Genomic DNA, 25,345 nt, shown 5'->3' with positions numbered 1-25,345 from the left:
CTTATATCACTTTGCCTAATGTCTGCTACGTCATCTATATTACTAGTGTGTGTCAGTTTCCTTCTTTTAAGGCTGAATAACATTCTATATGAATATATCACATTGCGTTTATTCATCTGTTGATAGATACTTGGGTTGCTTTCAACTTTTTGTTATTGGGAATAATGTTGTTATGATCCCAAGTGTGCAATTATTTCTTCAAGATCTTGCTTTCAGTTCTTTTTGTTATATACCCAGAAGTGAAATTGCTGGATCATATGGTAATTCTCTTTTTACATTTTTGAGGCACCACTATTATATTGTTTTCCATTGCACCTTTCCCTTCTAACAGGGCATAGCTATCCTAAACGGTGTGAGGTATTATTTCAGTGAGGTAATAACTTTTTACTACCACTTACTAACAACAGATTAAATATACTAAAGCCAAGTTTGAGCTACCCATCTTCTTTCTATTACAGATAAAATTTAAAAACTGTTAACTTCAGTAAGCTTTTACATTAATATTTTGAACATACATATATAAGTGAATACATATAGTGCATATTTACATGCATATTTACATATACACATATATATGCATACATATACATATATAGAGAGGGCAATGTTATTTAAATCTCCCAAGCTTAATTTCAAAATATAATTAACCTTATATTTATAGTATGAGGAAAGGCATTCATTTCAATATATGTACAATCTATAGAAGTAAGTAAAGGCACTGCTCAGTGACCTATTTTTTTTCTTTTTCTATGATTTTAAGTTTCTTTAAATATTTTTCACCAGACCAAAGACCATTTGTTAACCCCAGATAGTAAAACTCAAGATCTTAAAGTGATTAAAGGATCTAGGAAATTATATTTGTTTATATTTTTTAGGGCAACACAATTCCTGTATGTAAGTTTGTTATGGGGATAGCTATAAAACATTTTACACAGAGAGCTCTTGAAGTAGCTAAGTTAACCAGAAACAATCAGCTTGATATAGACATTTTTGTAAGTCAATTTACTTGTAAACATGTGTGTCTGTTCTCATAACTTTAAATGTTTTGTGGAAACACTGATAATTTTTCTGACCCATGAAGCTCATGTAGAAAACTACAGGAATTTAAAAACAATTGGGTATTTCCCTGGGAAATAACCTCCATGCCTCATATAAAATTAAATGTATATACTATTGTATTTTATACTCTGATATATTCAAGAAAAAGATATTTAGCTCCTTTTAAACAAATTTTTCAATCTAGTCTTATTCAATAAATCACCTTGCTTGAGGTTATTACATAAATTTGTATTGGGGCTCCTGGGTGGCACAGTCAGTGTCTGACTCTTGGTTTCAGCTTAGGTCATGATCTTGTGGGTCATGGGATTGAGCCTGGCTTCAGGCTCCACGCTCAGTGCAGGGTCTGCTTGAGATTCTGTCTTCCTCTGCCCCTTCCCCCCGACCACCCCATGTGCACTCCCTCCCTCCTCTCTCAAATAAATGAAATCTTAAAAATATGTGTACAACAGCTGTAAGAAAACAAACAGAAATAATGGATAGTTGCCTTGTTTTTGTATGCATTTCCTCCATTCTTCTTATTTGTCAGAAATAGGTTGCAGATTTCTTGGGCTTTGTCTTTCATTCACTCCAGGATTTTGCAGTGCTCAGACCCCAAGAATTCTTCAAACAAGCTAACAGTAAACACAGTGATAAAAGTACAAGCCTATTACTCTACTTCGGTGTTTATCAACTGTGAGTTGTTTTGCCCAGAATCCTCCTCCCAGGGATATTTGGCAGGGTCTGAAGTTGTATTAGGTTGCCATAACTAGCATAGCAGGGGAAGGGAGAGATGAGTTACTACGGGAATCTGGTGGGTAGAGACTGAGGATTCTGCTAAATATCTTAAATTGCACAAGGCAGCCCCCAAAACAAGGAATTATCCAGCCCAAAAAATCAATAGTGGTGAGATTAAGAAATCCTGCTGTACTTTATTTTCAAACTCTCGGACATTCAGACAGGCAAGCTGTTTTTTCACATCCAAGGACCTCATACCAGGTGTCTAGTAACTAACTGAAAGACTGATGACATTGCTCAGATTCTTACTCTTAAAGAGTACCCAGATCTTATCAGTTCCCAGCTGGAATGTGCGTTAAGAAATAGATTCCTCAATTCTTGATTTTTGAAAGACAAAGGGACCTTAACCAGACCAGACAGAAGAATGGTCTTCAGAGTTGATATAGGAGATTCTGAAAATGAACCCATATTTGTGTGTCTTGACAAAAATTTATCATTTGGTTTTAGAAGTTCCAGAATAAGAAGGTCAAGGTAAGCCAAAGGACCTCAAAGTTTTGCTGTTAAAGTGTGTCACAGTTGGGCAAGCCCCTATGATGAGAACAAAGACCAGAGAAATGTAGCTAAAATTAAATCTCCTTACAACCCACTGTTACATACCTGAGACATGCAGTGTGACATTCCTCAAGGAACTCATGGCTGCCTTGGTGCTGATGTCTCAGTAGAGACTAAAAGCAACCTTAACAATAGCCAGACCTCCAAGGTCCTGTAGACCCTACTTTCAGCATACAGGAATTCCTTAGAAACTCTACTCCTGCCCCACCTCCACAAACTTAACAATATAATCACTCCTCACAATCACAAGTATAGCTCTTTCTGCTCACAAGTCCTGTCCTCATGCTATAATAAAAGCACATTTTTGTACCATAAAATATCTCACAATTTCTTTCTTGACTATTGTACTTAACAGCCCTGCATCAAATGTAGCAAGCCCATTAAACTGCATATAATCAAATTAGCTGGCTAAAGGAGTATATTGCCTTTTGGTGTCTACAAAGGATACACTACTAAGGATCCCAGAAGATGAGTTTTATACTAATGCGTTATAAGGTTTAACCACATGCATTGTATATGAGGTAATGATGTAGCAAAATAAAGGGCATGGCAAGTTTTGAAATATAAAGATAATGGAAACAGTAGGAAATATTCAAGGGCCAAAAAAACCTATAGTGTTATAGTAGAATAGTTTAAATTTGCACGTTTAATGGGAGATAATGATAAGCATAAGTTTAGGAGTTCTGGAAATTGATGGGGATGGTAAGAAATTAATCTAATATTTTTTATGCTAGTTTTTATGAATTTCTCTTGAGAAATTATGCTTATATTTTCTTTGCCATCTTGATAAAAATTATATGCTACACAGACACCATTTAAATATAACATCTATATAATTGTTAAAATCTGTAATTGTTTATGATTGATCTTTCTGGGACTTTTTGTTTTATTTCCCATTAATTATAATACAAATGGCCTGTGATTATAAAACATTAATACTTGTAATATGTTAAAACATTGTTGTATTTCCTGTGTAGAGAAAGCTCAAGTATTAATCTATTCCTGTCTTTATTTAAGAATAAGAAAGTAGATAGTATGCTAACTATATGGTGAATTTAAGTATACAGGAATAAAGTTATTCTAGAAATACTGATTTGTGAATTAGTTTGGTAATAATTTACAACTTCTAATAAAGCATCTCTTATGCTAAAGAGCTATGAACAAGATGAACTAGAATGTTTTGCTGTGATCTGCACGAATTTCCTCACAATTATATAAAATATAGCTCAAAAATGCATTTTTTCATAATTGAAGATACACATTTTGTTACCATTAAAAATCTTTAATGATCACAAGTATAGCTATTTCTGCTCACAGGTCCTGTCCCCATGCTATAAGCTCCTCCTACTCAGAATAGCAAAGTATCTCATTTTCTATTCAGTTGAGCATATCTTGAATATAGAGATTAAATTTTAAAGTGTGACTAATGCACTAGAGCCCCAATTCTGCCTGTGTCTTAGACACACCTATCAGCGAGCGTGAGATTTTTCAAATCTAAACATAGCTTTAAATGTTTATTTGCAGAAACATTTATTTTCATTTAATAGAAAATATTTAAAAATAAGAATAATTAATGACCCTTTTCTGGTTATTGCTCTTAGAAATCATTTCCTTGTGGGCACAGTTGCATAGAATTTTTACATGATATGCAGTTAATAGGACTCTTTTTAACAGGGAAAAACAATAACAAATCATTCTTTTCCTTTTCACATGCAAGAGACAAAAACAAACTTAGGGGAAATTTTTTGTTGTTGTTGTCCACATACTTTTTCTCCAGTTCTGAGAAATGTTCCTTAACTTTTAGTGTTCAGTGTCACACCTTCTCTGGAACTTGCTAAGCTTGGCAGCCTTGGCAGGAATCCTTGACAGCTTGTCAAGCCCAAGGCAAATTCATGTAATCTTTCCTCCCAGTAATTAATAATTAATTATTGCTCATTAATCATTAAAAAATGGTAGTTGGGAATAATCTAGTCTTTAAATGAGAGAAAAAAAATACACTGCTATTTCAAAAGGAACTTTTTAGTTCAGGACTTTTACAAGTCAAACTAATCCTAGGGGCTAATTGTGAAAATCAGTGAGATAAAAAGCATACAAGCCTGCAGGAAACCAGTCACACATGGTCCCAGCACCTCTCAGTGCCTTCTCTTGAGATCAACTCTACACTGCTCCTGAGGTCCAAATCACATGACACAACTGTCTCCCAACATAAAAAAAAAAAAAAAAAAAAAAACCCGAAAACAAAAACAAACAAAAAAACCCACACCACAACAGCAGTTTTGTTTCCTAGAATGGCAGGTTTTCTCTTAAGAAGCTGAAAGAAGTGGCTTTCTAGAACACTGACATGTGATTGCTATTATCTACCCTGTCAGATTTTTTTTTTCTGAATAGTAGAAAGAGTTCTTGGGTAAAATAAAGAAAAGGCTGATGGAATCATTTTAATAAATGTGAATCATTAGGTGTTATTTGTATTCAGCTTTGTTCTTCAGGTATTCACAGTGTCACCAGTTGTAATGACAATGTGTTGAGTACTTACTTGATGGGTAAAAGCCGAAACACCTTTTTCTTGACATTTGTTGAAATGGTGAAAAAAAGAAAAAAAAAATCCTTTAAAGCTATTGAAACTAATGATAGTCCCCAGTGCTGGGGGAGATAATGCTCCTTCTGCTCGTGTACAGATCGTTTCAGAATTTCTCAGTACAGGAGGACAATAATCCCTTTACGACGACTCTGTGCAAATAACAGAAAAGTTAACTAAGCCCATCATACATATATGAATATGGGTCAAGGCCTGCAAATACAAATATTCATAGCTGTCTTTATCTTTTCTGGCCAACATATACAATATCATATTGCAAGGCATAATTCTGTACAGTAATGTTGCGCTGAATCAAAGGATTAACATCTTCAGGCTCACCTTCATCTGTCCCTGTATTGTCTACTTCTCAATCTTAGCCCATTAGGTATTGCATTGTAGTGCTGATTCACCCAGCCTTGCCAAACTTCTTCCTCCACCCCATGCTGTAGCTCTTATTCTCATGATTTACTAATTTCTGTAGCTGGAAGCCTCTGTCTCCCACTCCATTTCACCCATTTTGCCCCTCTTCCTGCCCTCTGGCACAATCACTGTTCTTTGTGTTTATGGGTTTGATTCTGCTTTTCGTTTTGTTTTTTACATATAAACGAAATCATGTATTTATCTTTCTCCATCTGACTTTTTCATTTAGCATGATACTTTCTAGGCCCATTCATGCTGTCACAAATGGCAAGATCTCATTCTTTTTGTGGCTGAGAAATATTCTATAGTATGTGTATGTGTATATACATACATACACATATGTACATACACACACCCACACCCCACATCTTCTTTATCCATTCATCTAGCAGTAGATGCTTAAGGCTGCTTCCATATCTTGGCTATTATAAATACATATATCTTTTTGAATTAGTCCAAATTCTTTTTGTTAATCCCGTCTTAAGAACCGTGTCTCCCTGCAATTCTCCAAATTCTTATGTCTTTAAAATATCGGTCAAAAATTTTTTTGTTGTTCCTGCTCAGGTGATATTAAACAGACTTTTTTATGGCTTTAATACATAATATTTTTATGTTTTACAGTTATTTTATTATTTTACCCCATATGACACACTGCCCTTACACTTCCTTAATAAGGTCATTTTATTTAATGTGTATATTTGTTTTCCCCTTGGGCGAACTATGTGTTACTATAGAGGTAAATAATAGATTTTAGAGGACAGTAGGTTGTTGTTGGTTTTTCTACTATGATCCCAGAGTACCATGTATTACTAAATGAAAACCATACAATCTTTCTAAACATTATATCAGTTTATAGGATAACAATAATTCTCAGCAAGGCATGAGTGATGAAATAGCATAGTGTATATTAAAGCACTTTGTAGACTGAGAAACACAGCAGATCATTGTCACTGTATAGTTTATCACACATTACCATTGATTGTTGTTTTGAAGCTGATCTTCTAAATTTTCAGGAAGTTAGAGAAATCAAATTAAACATACAGTATTATACTGTTCAACAAAAAAACAAAGGACATAAATAAGGGAGACACTGACTCACTTAAAAATTAAAAATTGCATATTTTCATCAAGGTTGCGAAGCATATTAGCATTTTAAGTACTAATCGTACATTTTATTACTATTGAGGCGAAATAAGTTTTGCAAATGTTTATTAGCTATAAGTTTTTTACTTGGTTAATTTGGTATTTGGTTGGATTAAACATGGCACACTTACACTATAGGCTAGTATGTGGTTATTCTGATCTTATTGGGAGATCATATATATTGCATGGAGTAGATAACAATTTTATGATTAAAAGTAGGCTAGGAAACAATATTTTTAATGTAAATATGGTATAAATTTTAATCTCTATTTTCAAACATTAAAAACTAAGTCGGGGGTGGCTGGTTGGCTCAGTCAGAAGAGCATGCTACTCTTGATCTCAGGGTTGTGAGTTTGAGCCTCCCGTTGGGTGTAGAGATTACTTAAAAATAAGGTCTTAAAAAAAATAGGTCAGGATGGTAAGAATAAAAGTAATTTCATGTCTTAATTTTGCATCTGTATGTAGTCACAAAATGCACAATGCATATAGTCACAAAAACAAGTTAGAAATAAGATTTTGATTAATGTAAAAAATATTTGCAGTAGGCACAAATATAAAAGTGCATGGAAGCATTTAGAGCAAACTATCAGTAGAAATTATGCCTGCTTATTGGTAGTTCTGATGAGCTAATATAACCTTTATTGACAACTTAGTATCTGATATTTTTATGTTAAGACTATTTTTTTGCAGCAGTTTTAGGTTCCATGCTTGGTATTTTAAAATTAGAAAAATTAAGGATGCTTCAAATAGAGTTTGAGTTAGGAGGTGAAAATAGAAGGGATAAATAACTGTAAATTCACTTGTTAAAAATTGAAAGCTTTGGAATGAGACTGAGGATTGGAAATATAAGCAGAGTTCTAACCTATTTATATTTGCATATTTAAATATTATAAAAATATACATTTGTCAGTAAACCATGTAAATAGCAATCACATCACTGGAGAGAGAATAATTAAAGAAGACTTTGTAATGAAGGCATTTAGGGAAACAGTTCTAACTGTATTATTCATTCTACAGTGTAGCCTTTTCAGAAACGAATTGATCTAATATTTGCATCTTCTAACATGCATACTTCAGTGGTTTGCATCTAGAAGATGTTCAGTTACACAGCAATTGGTTGTTCTTTTATGATTTGCTTTTTCTTAATTCTCACATACTCTACCAGACTCTGCCGCATGAATTTAATTAAAATAGAAGGTTTTTCAAATTTGTTTCTGATGTTATTGCATTTGATCCTTACATAATCTTTGTGAGCTAGACAGGACAGGTGCTACTAGCTCTACTTTTTCTAAATGAGAAAACATAAAGGTTATGTGATTGAAGTATAAATGCTTAACTCCTATCACTCATAAGAAATTAGAAGTTATTAGAAGTTTACACTTTTCCCCATCAACATGCAGTGACTTGTGTATATTACTTGTGCAGAGATTTACATTGCATTCTTTATTATATTATAAATCAGAGATTTACATTGCATTATTCAGTCAATATTAAAAGTATAGGGATCATATCATAAAATTGAGTACCGTAACATTGAATCTTATGTAACTAGTTGAATTGAAAGGTTAATTGTTAATAGAAACAGAAGACATTGATCACTTTGTAAGACAAAGTATTATACTAACAACACATGAAATCTTAGTGGAAATTAAACTGAGAGACTGAAATGGACATTAAAATTATATAATAAAAATACTTTTTTGTTTCTATACACATCTTATCAATAATAATTATAAATCTACTTAAGGAAACGATCTATTCAAAGAGTTCATGAATAATACTGCTACTGAGAGAATCAAAAACTATTGCATCATCAGAGATTAGAAAATATTATAAGATTGATTTCTCTCTCAATAGATCACTCTTTAGAAGATGGTGAATATGTTTAAGCACAAAGAAAATAAAATATAAAATATTTCAGTTTTATTTACAACTTTGTTATAAAATGTAAGGTGTTTTTCTTAAATTGAAGGTAAAATCAAGACTAGCTTTAAAACAAATTGCAGTTTGGAAGCACCTTTTTTTGCCACCTGGATGCATTTCATGAGCCCACAGGTACGACGGTTAAACTGAACTGGCATGTCTACTCTTTTGAAAACTGTTTTAGTTTAGTTATTGGATCAGTGGGAAAAAATAGTAAAACTATGTCTGACATGCAGTATAAACTTAAATAATAAAAAAAATAGGACAGAAAAGTTAAATACTTGAAATTTCCCTATGTATTAAGAATTCAATTACTTCACTCATTTTATTATATACACTACATTTTTCTTACATTTAGATAAGCAAACAAAACTGTCTTAATTATATGGGACAAGACACATGGAATTCTGGTAAAATTTCAATTTCATCTTTTTATAGGATATTGTTTTGTGTAATATTATTAAAATTGGAGATAAAATTTTTATTTCTATTTTCACTGGAGAATTCTTTAAAAAATGAGTAGGGTAGGTGGGTGTGGGTGGACACACTAAAGCAGGGCTGGCTAGAGTCCCACACAGCTGCCAATATTGGAAAAGTACCCTCTTCCCCTGTATGTAACCACATGCAAGGCACTGTTCTTACCTCACTGCCTGACTAATCCTAACCATGTATGAGAGTGGCAGTTTTCTGCCAAAGGTGCTCCACCTAAGAAGCACATGTGTTTGCACAGGACATCACACAAGATGGCGCCACAAGGGTGCTGAGCCCATAACCGTTTCCTAAGAGCCTGTCACACTACTCACTGCGCCCAAGTTTTCTTCCCGGACATGGAAAGTAATGACTCAGGATCACTCAAGCAAAATAAGATCACCTGTCCTCCCATTCTTTGACACTTTAAAATTAAGACAAACACAAGGGGCAAGAGAGAAATGAGGTTGTGTACTTCTGCAGATGGCCTCCCTCTGCGGATCCTCAAGTCTTGCCTGCAGATCATAGGATGGGTCTGCAGGTTAAAAGGGGACTTTTCTCTGGTCTGCAGAGTCTCCAGGGTCAAAGTGAGCAGCTACCCCAAGTTCACCTGTACCTGCTGCAAAAAAGTTTCAAACTGCTAGTCTTGCTGGTGCCAAGTACTTAACCTGAAAAGGGGAATAAATTCGATATGAATGAATTTGAATGAAAATACCGCCCCACTCCAAGAATTTTTTTTTCCTTGATCTGATTTTTTTTTTTTAATGGATGGACACAAAAAAGGAGTGAATCAATATGCCTTTAAAAGGAACATTAAATTTTTTAAAAAAATGTTTTCTGTTGTAACTTATAAGCTATAATAAATAATTTTAGTTTTAAACTTTTTTTTTTACTTTTTAACTTCTAAGTTTGAAATAATTATAGACTCATAAGAAGTTGCAAAAATAGTACAGATATATATAAAAATAATACCATGTATAGCCTTTACCAACCTTCCACCAAAGGTAGTATCTTACCTAATTATAGTAGAGTACCCAAACCAGAAAACTGATAACTGGCGAAATACAATTAACTGGGGCATAGGCATTACTAAGATTTAAAAAGTTTTTACATGTGCTCATTCGTGTGTATGTAGAGTCTATAAAACTAAAATATTCAGTTGATCATATTTCATGGAACTATATTTTTTAAATAATAACCTGTTAAGAATCATTATCCTAAACTACAATTTGAAATAAAAAATTTCAAAGAAAGATTCTAAGGAGGAAAATAATTGTTAAAAATACCTTTTTGTGGGGGCACTGGATGGCTTAGTCAGTTAAGTATCTGCCCTTTGGTTTAGGTCCTGATCCCAGGGCCCTAGGATCAAACCCTGTGTGGAGCTCCCTGCCTAGGAGTCTGCTTTTACCCCTCCTCTGCCCTTCCACACTGCTCATGTTCTATCACTCTCTCTCTCAAATAAATAAAATCTTTTAAAAAAACAAAAACAAAAAACAACTTTTTGTTTATTTGGTGTGATAGAATTTATAATTATTAAGTAGCCTACAATTACCTTTAATAGGTTAACTATTAAGAAGTAAAGTACTAGCTTTTGTTGACATAAACATTATGGTTGCTGATTAAAATTGAAGCAATCCAGGAACAATGAAGGAGGAGAACAGAAATATGCAGAATTTTTAACATCTCAATATATTTTGTCACCCTTCACCAGATCTGTTGGCTAGAGAGAGAATATCAAATCCTATATTTTATTTGATGATATTTTGTTAGAAGAAAGTATTAAAGTTTGCCTTACAAATTTGTGATAGTTTAAAATTTTCTGGACATAAAAAATTTAAAGTGGATAGTTGAATGAAGAATGAGCATGGACTACCTGAGATTTTAAAATAAAGACTCAATTAATTGAAGTTGTACCTTTTTGAATAAAAGATTTATACTTTTTCCTAACTATGATATTTGTTTTGTTTTTGGAGAAGGTAACGGTAATGGTAAATATCTTAGTGTCTATCATTTATTTATATACCTGAGAATATCCCTAGAGGCAAGTCTATTTCAAACACCATGCAAGAATTTTTTTGCTATTTCTGTAAGTAAAGATATATTTCTTTTCACTTGCAGGTTTATGTTGATATATCTTCAGTCTTTCTGATTATTTAAAACAAATTTCACTTTAATCTTTTCAGAAGAGCTCATTATTCCCTGACATCTAGAATCTTTAGAAGATTCAAGTGTCTTCATAAAAGTTTGTCTGCAGCTTTTATATTGTGGATAAATATAAAATCTTTGGCTTACCTTTCCTTTCTTTGAATGTCTTTTAAAAGTTACGCTATTATCTTCTGGCATGAAAGGATGCTGTCAAAAATTATGACAATGATTTGATTTTCTCTTCTATCAAGTGTTTGACTATCTCTATCAGGTATTTGACTTGATATTTTTGCCTGGAGGACAAAGAAAATTTACTTTCCCTTTAAAATTCACTGATTTTACCATCATGTCTCATTGTTGGCTTTCTGGGTCAATTTTCTCCAATAATAGAATGATCTTTCAATATGTATTTTCCAGGACTCTCTTATTTCAGCAATGATCTTTCTTTCTTTCTTTCTTTCTTTCTTTCTTTCTTTCTTTCTTTCTTTCTTTCTTTCTTTCTTTCCTCTTTCTTCCTTCCTTCCTTCCTTCCTTCCTTCCTTCCCTTTCCTTTCCTTTCCTTTCCTTTCCTTTCCTTTCTTTCTTTCTTTCTTTCTTTCCCTCCCTCCCTCATTCCCCCCCAAACCCCCTTTCTTTCTTTAAGATTTATTTATTTGAGAGAGAGAAAGAGCATCCATGTATGAGTGTGGTGTCAGGGGGGTGGGAAAGGGGGAAAAGGAGAGAGAGAAGTTCAAATACACTCCACCGAGTATGGAGCCTGACATGGAGCTCAATCTCACAACCCTGAGATCATGACCTGACCTAAAATCAAGATTCAGACGCTTAATCAACTGAGACACCAGGCGCCTCAGGAATGATTTTTTGAATCATAGTTTGTACTTGTTTTCTTCAATTACATTAATTTTTTTCCTTATTCTTACTATAAACATATATACTATTTTTTTAAATTTTGTGTATGTATGATTTTCTTTGAAAATATTTTCTCCTGGTGCATTTCTTTTTGAAATAGGTAAGCATAGTGAGAGCAGCAATGAAAGAGCATAGGGAAAATGAGAACCAAACCATGGGGAAACTTTATGGATTGGAAGACATTTCTATATGCTTATAAGGTAATAGAAAAGAGTTGCCAGACAAAGAGAAGTTGAAGAGAGAGGGAAATGATAATTATTCAAGTCGTTTTTGGTACGATGGCCAGAGATAGGCATTAGAAGTCAGGAAGATGGGCTTCTTGTCTTAGAAGGAGGAGCCAGCACTTCTGAGACTAAAGAGATTATGACAGTAAGAATGTATACAGAAATATGTTGAAAGGATAAGCACTTGGAAATAGTTTACACTTGATGGCAAGGAGATATGGTCGTCTAATGGCATGGTAATAAAGAGGGCTGGCTGGATAGTGTGAGGAGAATGGCAAAGGTTTTGAGTAACTAATACGTAAATTGGGAGAGCAGGTAGATGAAGGAAAAGCGAAATGATTTTCAAGTGGAAGTAAGGACTTTGTTGCAGTTCCAGACCATTAATTTGACCTAGAACTGGCCTGCATGACCAAGGGGTTAGCCCAGGTATCACTCAAAGACTTAGGTGTAGTACAGAGAAAATATAGCACAGGGCTAATACATGTATGGGATGAAATATATGGTCATGGTAGGATATAATAAGTAACTTCATCTTAAATGTATTTAAAAAAATTTTTTTGCATAGGTACCATTATTCATAATTTATTTTAAAAGTATGCTCATATTATCTATTTAATCTGGGTTTATTTTATCAGCAGATGATTGTATTGGAAAATGACTTAAATAGATACATATTAATACTATATTTTATTTCCTGAAGAAGAAAGGAAATTAATTGTCTAAGTCATTATTCATATGTCTTTTTCTATCTCTGTAGGCTAATTATCAAATGAATCTATCAAAATGACTTCATCACATCTTCAATTTTCAACTATAAAAGTATTCTTTTATAGGTTATACATAAATACAGGTTATATTATGTAGTTATAATCCTGCTATATTTATCTATAGACCTATAAATATCATACTTTGTGGAATTAGCACAATGACACTTCCTTAATAAGTATAGAAATGCTTGATGATGGTAATTTCTCATTTAATCTGTAATTAACCAATAAATATGACAGACCATTTTATTTGAGTGCCAATAATTAGTGATTTTATATTTATATGATTTAGTAAATGAGACAGATTCTCTTACTGGCAGTGATAATTTCATTCTACAAATTGGGCATATTCAGAAGTTTATAGCTCTTTCAGAGTCACTAAATCCTACAGTTTATCACTTTAAGCAATGATCTGGACACAAGAATGGGAGAATCTACTGGGAAAGGTGAGCTCATTTTCAAGGGAAATCTATGACTTTTGGTTAATAACCCAGGAAAAGGATGAACTTACTTGGTTTCCCTTTTCACCTATGTCTTTCAGCTTCATTCTATTGGGAAAGGGAAATGTGCACCCACCTTAAGATTGATGATTCTCTATATATGACAGGACTATTTTTCATTTCAGCTCATTTTCTAGGCAGAGTCTGAGAAATATGAGTAGTCTTGACTTTTAAAATAAATATGTCCTCTATGGAGCACAGGTTTTTTGTTATATTCCAAATCTTTGCCAACCCAAACAGATGATATTAAGCCAGGAGATGATAGCTCCTAGTTGTTCAGCTACAAATAGTGAAGGAAGGATTCAAAGCTACCAGATGTTATGTCTCACTAGGTTACATGTGGTTGTTTTTGTGAAATAGCTTACCATATATATCTATAACATAGCTCAGTTTTAGAATAATTCTATTTGAATTCCTATTTTGCAACATCTCTTTGACCTTACCATCTTTATACCTCGATTTCTTCATTTGGAGTGAGAATATTGACTGCATCCACTATAACGGCTTGTGTTGAGTTTCTACTCTTCGCCTCATCCATAGTTACAACTCAAAAAATGTTACCAATTAGTATTATTATATATGCCAGTCAATAAATGACATCTCCAATGTCTATTGTCAGTTCTACATAAACTTCTATAGTCTACATCATATGGAGTATGAAATGGTTAAAAAAAACTTCTCACATCCGTTGATGACATCAAAGGGATATGTCATTGCATATATCACTCAGTAGAAGTATTCTCAGAGCAAGAAATTGAGTGTAGAAATTGGAGTTTCCTGAAATGTAGGAGGAGTTGGAAAGTGTACCTCTGGAAATGGGGTGGGGCGGGTGGGGGATAGCCAGAGAGTTGGAGTAAAGGTCACTGTAGCTGTCTGAAGAATCAGAAGTGAGAGACAAATTGGAAATTGTAGGAAAGTCTTAGAATCCTTGCATATCTGGAAGCTGAAATAACCATGAGAGTGGAGCTTGTGAAGATCTAGAACCTTTTAGAAAGCTTTAAGCAGCCACTTTTAAAAACTGCTTCTCTGTGAAAACAGCTGCTTCTAAGGGAACTGTCACTCTTAACAGCTCTAAGTAGCAGTTCTGTGCTGTTGTTGTTTAGCTCTAAAATAAGAGGAAACACATTATAGTTGCCCCTATTTATCACCATGCCTGTATACCTCAATGTACCAAGAGTAATGATCTTTGCTTCCTTTGCATCTTCCAAATCTTACTGCTTTCCTTTCTTGACCAAGTCTCACCTGGAACAACATAGGGGGTGTATCATGAGAAACAATTTTACCAGAATTGGTTTGGAGTAGTGGTGTCAAACAGCCAACTTGCCATTTAACATTTTATTAAGAGGAAGACCATGGTGATTTGGGGGGTGGGGAGGGGGGTTGCCCTCTTCTAAAGTAATGTAAATTATACATCCTTTTCCAAAAGTCTATGTAAAATGTGTAAAAAGTGTGTTTTTTGGTAAAGCGATAGGTAGAATGGTTTGTTTCTTTTTTAAAAAAAACTGGTCTGGATAGGATATTGGCAGAGACAAAGCTGTCTTGTGAGTAAAACTGATGAAAATTCTTTTGTATTTGACTTTTAATAATTACATAAGCAGAAACTGAATTATATGGGTCTTGGTTAAATACTACACACACACATATTTTCTCTCATCTTAAACTTCTGATTAGAAATGAGATTTTGTATGAATTATTACAGCCCAAAGTATGGAATAGGAATGGCCCAGAGAACAGAACAAGACTGTTTGTAATTTTAACAATATAACCACCACTGTGCTCCCTTCAGCAGTACATAAACTAAAATTAGAATGATACAGAGAAGATTAGCATGACCCCTATACAAGGATGACATGCAAATTGGTGAAGCATTCCATATTTAAAAACAAACAACGACAAAAAACAATACAACCACCCCTAAGTGAAAAAAGACACTATTCTGTCAGAAGATTTATTCAAAAAGTAAAAGTTGCAATTATTTATAGGACCATGTGTTATTTTAGTTCTTACATATGTGTATATATTAGTATAAAATATTATGCATATAGATTTCCTTCTAGAATATTGCTTAACTTACACACAGAAATTGTTTTTTTTTTTTCCTTAGCCATTGAGCAAACCCATACTATGCCTGTCTGAGCCACCATCATTTCTTTCCAGAGTTCTTGAAATATCTTCTTAACCTTCCATCTTGTGTTTACTTTTGCCTTCCCACTACATACCAATTTTCAGCACATCGGCAAAGCAATCTTAGTAACTTAAGTCACATCATGTAACTCCTCTGTCAAACCCATGTCGTGTGCTCCATTTCACTCATAGTAAAAGACAAACTATGTACAGTGACCTATTTTGTCCTCTTCTATCCAACCAGTTGTTTCTTAGATGTAATTTCCCAGTAATCTCCCAGACAGCACAAAATTGGCCTTTTTTTGCATTTTTCCTAAATATGCAGGCATGCGTGTTCATATTTCAGGGCCTTATGAATGAAAGCTTCAGTTTCTTGTACTAAGAAATTTATCCCAGATATTCACAACCTGTTCACCCATCTGTTCAGGTCTTTACTCAAATATCACCTCTTTCTCATGTGATCTAATCTCAACACCCCTAACAGAAATGACCATGACCCTTCAACCACTGGGCGGGGGGTGGGGGAGGTATGGGGGACCACAAAACATCCCATTTGCTCATGACTACTTGTCACTTCCCTGATTTATCTTGTTTTCTTATGTTTCACCATCTAACATGCTATATTCTTTTTTGTGTGGATGCTTATTTTGCAGAGCCTTACTCTAAACAACAAACTTTCTGAATTCATGGGCTTTCCCTCCTTTTGGTCTTTGTTGAATCCCCAATAATTAGAAAAGCATAGGCAACACAGCAGGTGCTCACTGGGTATTTGTTGAATGAGAAAAAGAATATCAATAAAAATGTAAAATATTTGGAAATTTTGGTCATATTTAATATCTTAATAAGTATATTAGATATTTGCACAATAAAGTCTTTAAGTATGACTTTGAACTGTCATCAAATCATGAACATGATAAAAGCCAATAAAATTATGTGATGTTGATTTCTATACCATCATATTAATATTGAAATTCAGTGCTTTTCAGAAAAAATTAGCTGCCTACACAAGCTTTCTCGACACAAAGCTGAAGTCAGTCAGGTTGTGATAATCACATATTACTTCTGAGCACTTACAGGGATAGACATTTCTTTCACATGAACATTTACACAACATATTGTGTTTGTCTTAATAAAATGTTCAAATATGTTTCTGCTAACTACCTTATACCAAGCCAAATGTGGATAAGCCTTCAAGTCAAAAGTAAAATGAAAGAATTGAGCAGGAATGGCTTTTTGACAGAGACAAGTGTTATCAGTGCTAAACTCAGGGGAAATATTCTATTTGAAGCATTGAGTTTTGATGTATAAATTATATGAAAATTGTAATAACTTTGGCTGCTAAATTAAAGAATAGATAGTAGATAAATCCTTTGGATTACCTAAATACTAAACTATGAAACTTCAAGAAGATAAAGTATACTTGAATCTGTTTGTTCTGTTGTGAAAGATGTTACTACACAGAGCAAAACTTATTGGATATTTCATATGTCTGCTTTATAGGTCAAAATCCTATAGGTCAAGGAAAGCATATTTTACCTCTAAGTCACAAACTATCGCATAAAATTTAACTTAAAATGTTTATTAGAGGAAGGATATCTACCCCTTTTGGAAAAACCAATTTAATTACATTTTAAATTATAATATAAGGTATGAGTTCTTTTCAATGTGATCAAGATGCCTGGGTAACTTCAAGGATGAATGGATATTCATTTATGAAGAAAATAAGTCATCTTAAATATTTATATTTAATGTAATAATTGAAGATTGTTTTCCTATTAGTTTTTCAGATTTTCAAAAGTATTGAGAAGAATAACAATGAAAATTATTTTTTGGAAAGATGCAGTTATTATACATTTTTGAACAAAAATTACATGCAGTGTAAGCATTGTTAATTTTATACTTTGACATTAAAAAACTGCATGTGACACAAAAATTATTTTTAAACTTTCTATTAATGCTTTCTACATCCATATAGGAGTTGTTGCAGATAAGAGATTGCCTGTTTGTGTATTAAAAAAAAAAACTGCATCAAAATCAAGTTCCTATTTACCTCTGTCCCCACATACAGGCTCCTCCAGAGCAACATCCAATACCAGAGTGGTACAAATATTTATAGTAGGGGAGTTTGTTCGTCTATGTGTATGGGGGGGGTGGTATATGGGAACTCTCTGTAATTTCTTTGTTGGTTTATTTGTTTCAAGTTTTAATTTAAATTTCAGTTAGCATACAGAGTAATTTTAGTTTCAGGAGTAGAATTTAGAGATTCATCACATATAATACCCAGAGCTCATCAAAACAAGTGCCCTCCTTAATACCCATCACCCACCTAGCCCATCCCTCACCACCTCCCCTCCAGCAACCCTCCGTTGTTCTCTATTGTTAAGAGTCTGTTTTATGGTTTGCCCCTCTCTCCTTTGTTCCCCCCATGTTCATCTGTTTTGTTTAAGTTCCACATATGAGTAAAATCATATGGTATTGGTCTTTCTCTGACTTATTTCACTTAGCATAATACTCTCTAGCTCCATTCATGTTGTTGCAAATGGCAAGATTTCATTCTTTTTGATGGTTGAGTAATATTCCATTATATAATTCCATTATATAATTCCATTCCAACATTGTATACACTACCACCTCCTTTTTATCTATTCATCAGTTGATGGATATTTGAGCTCTTCTGTAGTTTGGCTATTGTTGATAATGCTGCTATAAACACTGGGTGCATGTACCCCTTCAAATCAGTATTTTTGTATCCTTTGGGTAAATACCTAGTAGTATAGTTGTGGGGTGTTAGGGCAGTTCTATTTTTAACTTTTCGAGGAAACTCCATGCTGTTTTTCAGAGTGGCTGCACCAGTTTGCATTCCCACCAACAGCATAAGAGGGCTCCTCTTTGAATCCTTGCCAACATCTATTTCCTGTGTTTTTAATTTTAGCCATTCTGACTGGTGTGAGGTGATATCACATTATAGTTTTGATTTGTATTTTCCTGATTTCACATCGGCAGTAGCAACTTCTTACTAGACACATCTCCAGAGGCAAGGGAAACTAAAGCAAAAATGAACTATTGCGACTTCATCAAGACAAAAAACTTCTGCACAGCAAAGGAAACAATCACTAAAACTAAAAGGCAGCCTTTGGAATGGGAGAAGATATTTGCAAATGGCATATCTGATAAAGGGTTAGCATCCGAAATCTATAAAGAACTTATCCAACTCAACACCCCAAAAAACAAATAATCCAGTTAAGAAATGGGCAGAAGACATGAATAGACATTTTTTCAAAGAAGATATTTGGTTGGCTAACAGACATGTGAAAAGATGCTCTCTGTACTTCTCAATTTTGCTGTGAAACTAAAGCTTCTCCAAAAAATACTAAAGTGAGGAAAAAGCAATGGTTAATAATAACAATAATGACAGAATAATGAAGGATATAAGTATATGACAAAAGCTGAAATCTTGTATTTATACAAGATTCTTTCTCCCCCTTATTAAATACTTGTTCTAACTTAACATAGCTGATCTCTATTAATGTTAGAATAACAAAAATACCACTAGTATTGCCTTTATACATGGTCTTCATTAACACTGTAAATTTATTCTGTGAGTTCTTGAACTTGACTTATGCAAAATTGTATCTAGATGAATGATTTAATTTCCTTCTAATGCTTGGATGACTTGGAGAGGCATTTGGCACTTGACAAGCTACATTATGACATGTTATCAGCCACGTATTAGACAGAAAACTAATTATTTCAAAGAATAACTACACAGAAAAATATGTAAAGAGTTGTATTTTGGGGGTGGCAGAGGGAAAACAAAGATTTTTCAAATAGAAAAGGTTTAAGTTTTTAAAAAATTTAAGTTTAAAAAGACCTATCATCAATTCTTCTCTTTATACTATATAGTTATAAAGTAAATGGAATTCAAGAAATGTATGCAGATTTTGAACTTGTGTGAATATAATGACATTTGTTGTCAACACCTATGTCTTGGCATTAATAAGTTAAAAAAAGGTAGCAAGAATAATCATATTCAGTGGATTTGAATTGAAACAATGAGTTGGAATTTTTAAATATACTTTTGTTTCAATTTATTCTTTATTTTCCTCTATTATAAGTTGGTTTCTCTAAAATGAAGTCAGAATTTGGCATTTCCTGGGGCGCCTGGGTGGCACAGCGGTTAAGCGTCTGCCTTCGGCTCAGGGCGTGATCCCGGCGTTGTGGGATCAAGCCCCACGTCAGGCTCCTCTGCTATGAGCCTGCTTCTTCCTCTCCCACTCCCCCTGCTTGTGTTCCCTCTCTCGCTGGTTGTCTCTATCTCTGTCAAATAAATAAATAAAATCTTTAAAAAAAAAAAAAGAATTTGGCATTTCCTAATTTTATACTTAGAACATGATGGTGTATTGTACTTATTATGCTCGTGCTATGAAAATTTTCCTTTCACTTTAACATTGAATCACAATACAATTTATTTGATTAATTTGTTATTGCTTGATGAATCTAGTTGTTTACTATGTTTTATTACAAAAAAATTTTGAAAATATTCAATACATTATGTTGGATTTAATTCTTTGCTGTTAGGATCATGATTTTAATATGCCATTGTATATACAAATTTCTAACAATCTTATAAAATAATGAAGTTTAGGAAGTGGAAATTCATACTAAATGGACCCTATTTTTCTGCATGATATAATACAAAGAAGGTAGAAAGAAAAACATTTTAATGTGGCTATCAAAGATTTACTCAAGATTATAAGTTTCAGAGTTTTTCTCCCTGGACCACTAAAGTCTCATATCAATTTGCTTCACCTTTCTCTGCTTAATTGTGAACTTCTTCATGGACATACTTCATTCATCATTGTATTCCCAGTCTGTAGTCCAGTTTCTGATAGAGTAACTGTTGTATTAAATACTAGGTAAAATCGAATGACTCTTAGTTTCTTTGGAATATAGTTTTAATTTCAGTGATAAATGTCTATAACTGCAGGTGGATGAGAACATGTATGTTTAGAAATTCTAAGCAGAATGGAGAAAGGGTTGAAGGTGAGAAATCATCAAAATTGAAAATTTATATTTGTTTACTGTATATCTGTTTACTCTGCATTTATATAGAAAGATATAATAATACATTTTAGAATGTTTTAAAACCACAGACTGAAAAGATTGGGGTAGCTCATACACACACACACACACACACACACACACACACACACACAGAGTTTCCAAATGATCCTGGCATACCTGCTAAGTCAGGAAATGAAGAGGTAAGCCCTGGCACTGTGGAGGCCAACCGTTCTGTCCTGAGGAATCCTGAGGGGACTGGACAAATTGAAAGCAAAACTCCTGGCTCGGTTTGCCAACAGAATTGCTGAACAAACTTGGATAAACTCATTGCAAGAGAAGCCAATAACTGAAGAGAGGAGCGTTTGGAAAAGAGAAAGGGAGAAATTTATTTTGGGTGGCAGGAGCTGGGGGAGGTGGCAGGCTCAAGCCTTAACAACTGACCTCTCTGCCCATAGAATGGACACCAACAGTTTTATAGAGAGAGGTTGGCGGGGGACGGGGAATGGGTACATGCAAAAGAGCAGGCAGAGAATAGGTGATAATGGGCAGGGGTCAACATGTGTTCAGCTCATTATCAGGGAAGGGAATGTGTGGCCAAAGATTTTCAACATTTTCTATATTATTTAGCAAAGTTCTATACTTCCAAATGCTTGGAAATATAAACTACTGATATTCTATACCTGCCACACTATCCCGAAGCTCCTCTCAGAGTCCCTGGTACTCAGCTGCCATCACAAATCCACAGACCACTATAATAGAGCAGGAGTGGTTCCTCCTAGCTTTTTGGGACTTGGTTAATTGGCACTTCTTTAGATAGTCTCTCTAGGATTTGTTATAGTAAAGTTCATCCCACCATACACATACTGTGACTAATACCATTACTCATACTAATTAGCAGCTATGTATGTGTTCAGGATACCAAGTGATAACTTCCAGGTTGATATGAATCAATAATTTATTAATGATATAATTCAGGATGACTTCTGATGAAGGAGTTCAGGATACTGTCTGTGAAATTTGTCATCACTAATGTTTCTCAATATATTGGGATATTGATCATTTAACAAAAGTGCAAAAATAGATAATATTCAGTATAACAGTTTCAAGCATAAAAGGCATCTCAGTATTTTGAAATCTGGGTCTAAAACTAGAAATAAATTTTTAAAAGTTTATGTAATCCTTTGTATTCTGTATTTTTCATGGGATTGGAAAAACTAACTGCAATATCTCATGTGGAAAATAAACAAAAGAACCCTAGAAAGTTAAAGTTACTTAAGTATATGTAGAGATTATTAGTTGACAATGAACATATTAGATAAGAGCATGATGTGATTTCTAAATTATTTTTTAGCTGCATAAGATAATTTATTGGGTCAAATTAAGGGAAATGACCATTCTAATATAGACTGATCATCAGTAGAACATTCATATATAACCTGTGTTAAAGGAGAAAACCAAGCTAATGTGGCTAAAAACAAATTAAATGTAATATAATTTAATTTCAAGAAGCATCCCTATCATCATTATAATTGGGGGGGGTTATCAAATAGAATGACAAGATTTGTTCTAAGCTGCTATCTAAAACTGATTATCCAAATCTATAACTGATCATTTTCCTTGGGATTGAGTTTAGGAATGCAAAAATAAGGAGCCTGGCTCTGAGTGGATATAATGGCGTTCCTAGATTCAATTGATCTGGCTGATCAAATTGTCTAAAAGTCTTGCGTTTTTAAAGATTTAATCTTAATATATTGTCATGAGACTTTTTAAATCTAGACTGAACTGATATTTTAAAGCAATATATAACAAAGTATATATAGTTTGTTATAATCCGTAAGTTTTTACTACCTGATATTGTATATTTGCTTACTTATATATTGCCCGTCTCATACTCATGAAATCAGGACTTTGCATGTCTTATTCATTGCTTAGAAAGCTGCATGGCAGTTATTCATTAAATATTAGTGGCATTAATGAATAAATGAATATACAAGGTCAGGTGGTAAAGCATTTAGAAAAGATAATCATAGAAGGATCTCCCTTTTTGTGTGCTTTCTCCTTTATAAACAATTGAACATGCCCTGAGACCTCACCTGGTTTTGCCCCACTTATTAGCTCAAGGGCTAAGACTATAGTCCACGATAGCTTAATTTCCCACTGTTAAATCACTGGCCAACTTCCACCAAGAGGTGAAAAATAGAATTTGCATCCCAGTGGAAGCAATGAGGTCAAAATTAGAAAAATTAGTTCAGCTCTATGTTCTTAATTGAGAGGATTGGTTTGAAATTAGTAAGGTGCATAGGTAAAACAAAGAGGAGGATGGTATTTTAGAATCTTATCAAAATCAGAGAAGACTAACATAGTTGGGCTAGGACGACTTTTGTCTCATAGTAGTCAGGATGCTAGGATATGGAGAATTATTAATGGACATATATCATACTTATTCTGCCTAGAATATTATTGTTAATAAAATACTAACAATTATTTAAGCTGATGGGATTTATTTTTATTTTTTTCACCTCTTAACAATTCTTCCTCCAGCCTATTCTGGGAGACTTAAGTATGTTTCAGATACACTTGGAGCAACTGTTTTTAACAGAAGAGATGTTAGAAGGAATTTTACTACATTCCTTGACAGGGATAAGCCTTGGTAACAGCCAGTAACAATACTTTTATCTAATTTGAGGCAGGTTCAAAGGGCAAGACCCCCTCTGCTCTCTAACAACATTAAAAGAGTAAGCAAGTGAGCAGGCAATATATATTCTATTGGCCACAATACGTGTGAATTATAATCCTTGGGGAAATAGACATGTAGCTTGCTATTACTTATTGGCCGTAGTATTTCAATTTTACCTTTTTTTCTTAAAACGCTCTTAGTAGGAGGTTCATATTGGGAAATATTAACACAGAATGTCCAGGAAGAGAAGGTAGGGACCAGAACAGGTAGAAGAAAGAAAACACAGAAGGATGTGAAAAGGTTGAAACGAAAATCTGAATATGGAATAATAGTGCCTTCTATGGGCCCAGAGAATGCACCAGAAAAATTAGGTCATTTAAAAGTGGAATGCCAGACTCATAATTGACTCATTGCTGATTGCTATTTTACTTTTCTTTTTCTCCTTATTAATTATTCCAGATCCTTATCTATTTCATTAAGTCCTCTATCAAATTAACTTCAGCCTCTGTAAATAAACTAGACTTTTCATTTACTAAGTAGAAGCCATTAAGTAAGAATTCCCTAATTTTTCTTTCTCTCCACAATCTAATTTCCAAATAAAATAACATTCTGATGTCTTCTACTTCTAGTCACAGAAGTGATGGGTTGGACAAAATCAGAATTGGTCAGTGAACTGGAAATCATTCCTTACTGACATCTTCTGGACAAACACTACAGACGATATGAAATGTTTCTTCTATCCTTGAAAACCTTTATCTTTACTGGCTCTAGATATTTAGACTATAAACACACTAAAAAACTCAATATTCTAAAATATATTTGTAATAGTGATTTGGTTTTATTTTTGTCATTCTCTTTTCTCTACTTTCTTATTGTTTTCTGCTTATCTTTGATTTTTTTTTAAAGATTTTTATTTTTTCCTTGAGAGAGAGACAGAGTGAAAGAGAGAGTGCGAGCGATGGGAGAAGTAGAGCAAGAGGGACAAGCAGACTTGTGCTGAGCACAGAGCCCGACGTGGGGCTGGATTCTAGGATCCTGAGATCATGACCTGAACTGAAACCAAGAGTAGGTTGCTTAACTAACTGCGCCACCCAGGCACCCTTGTTTGTCTTTGATTTTACTCTAATTTTTAAATCGTATTTTTATTAATTCAATGGTAGGAAATCCAAAAAAAATAGAGAAATATGTTATTTTAAAAATAAGAGTTTCTTAAAATTCTATTAACAATAATTGCAGTTAATAGTTTGGTATGTATTTCCAGTCTCTTTCTATGCATATTCAAGCATGAAATACATATTTGTTGCAGTGTTCTAGTACTTAATATACATGGGCATTTTTCCTATATCAGTAAAAGTAGATATAACTCACTTTTTCTGACATTATTCCTTTAACATATTTGATATTTAAAATAATTTTAAAGATACCACAATGCTACATAAATAAGCTGTTACTAAATACAAAGCCTATGGTTCTTTTCTTTGATCATATCACCTATTCAGCAGATATAGCCACTTTCCTAAAGGTATGTCATTAATATGAGACCATACTGCTTTTATTCCCCTTCCTTCTGACTTCTGCCACAGGAATAAATTTTCCTGGATTAAAATAATGTAGAAATAATAAAGCAAGTAGGAAATGGGAAGGTGAATAAATGACATTATAATGTGATTTCTTATATGTGAAATAGTGTTAATTCAAGGTAGACTGCATTAAGGATATATATTATGCTATCTACAGCAATGAAATTTATGTACAAAGATATATAATCATAAAGCTAATAGAAGAGATGGCATGGAGTAGTAAAATTTTGATCATCTCAGCAGAAGTCAGGAAAGAACAGGACAAGTGAAAAACAGTAAAATGAAAGACTTAAAACCAACTTCATTGACCATTACATTACAGGTAAATAGACTAAACACTGATTACAAGGAAGAGATTGTTATCCTGGAATTTTTTTTTTATAAGCCCAGCTGTGTCCTATCAATCATAAATGCACTGTAAATATAGGGAGACTAGTTGAA

At 33.6% G+C, this 25,345-nt stretch overlaps 1 non-coding gene across 1 annotated transcript; it reads left to right on the top strand.

Annotated features, from left to right (window-relative positions):
- Positions 1 to 15,232: 15,232 nt before the first annotated feature.
- LOC123801177 (U6 spliceosomal RNA) lies at positions 15,233 to 15,339 on the top strand. Its single transcript, XR_006782136.1, has one exon. It is a non-coding gene; the product is annotated as a U6 spliceosomal RNA (small nuclear RNA).
- Positions 15,340 to 25,345: the final 10,006 nt, after the last annotated feature.

This window comes from Ursus americanus, chromosome 10 (assembly GCF_024610735.1).
Source record: "Ursus americanus isolate L20-20 chromosome 10, mUrsAme1.1.p, whole genome shotgun sequence".
NCBI classification, from domain to species: Eukaryota; Metazoa; Chordata; class Mammalia; order Carnivora; family Ursidae; genus Ursus; species Ursus americanus.
This window is presented reverse-complemented; position numbering and strand designations above follow the sequence as displayed.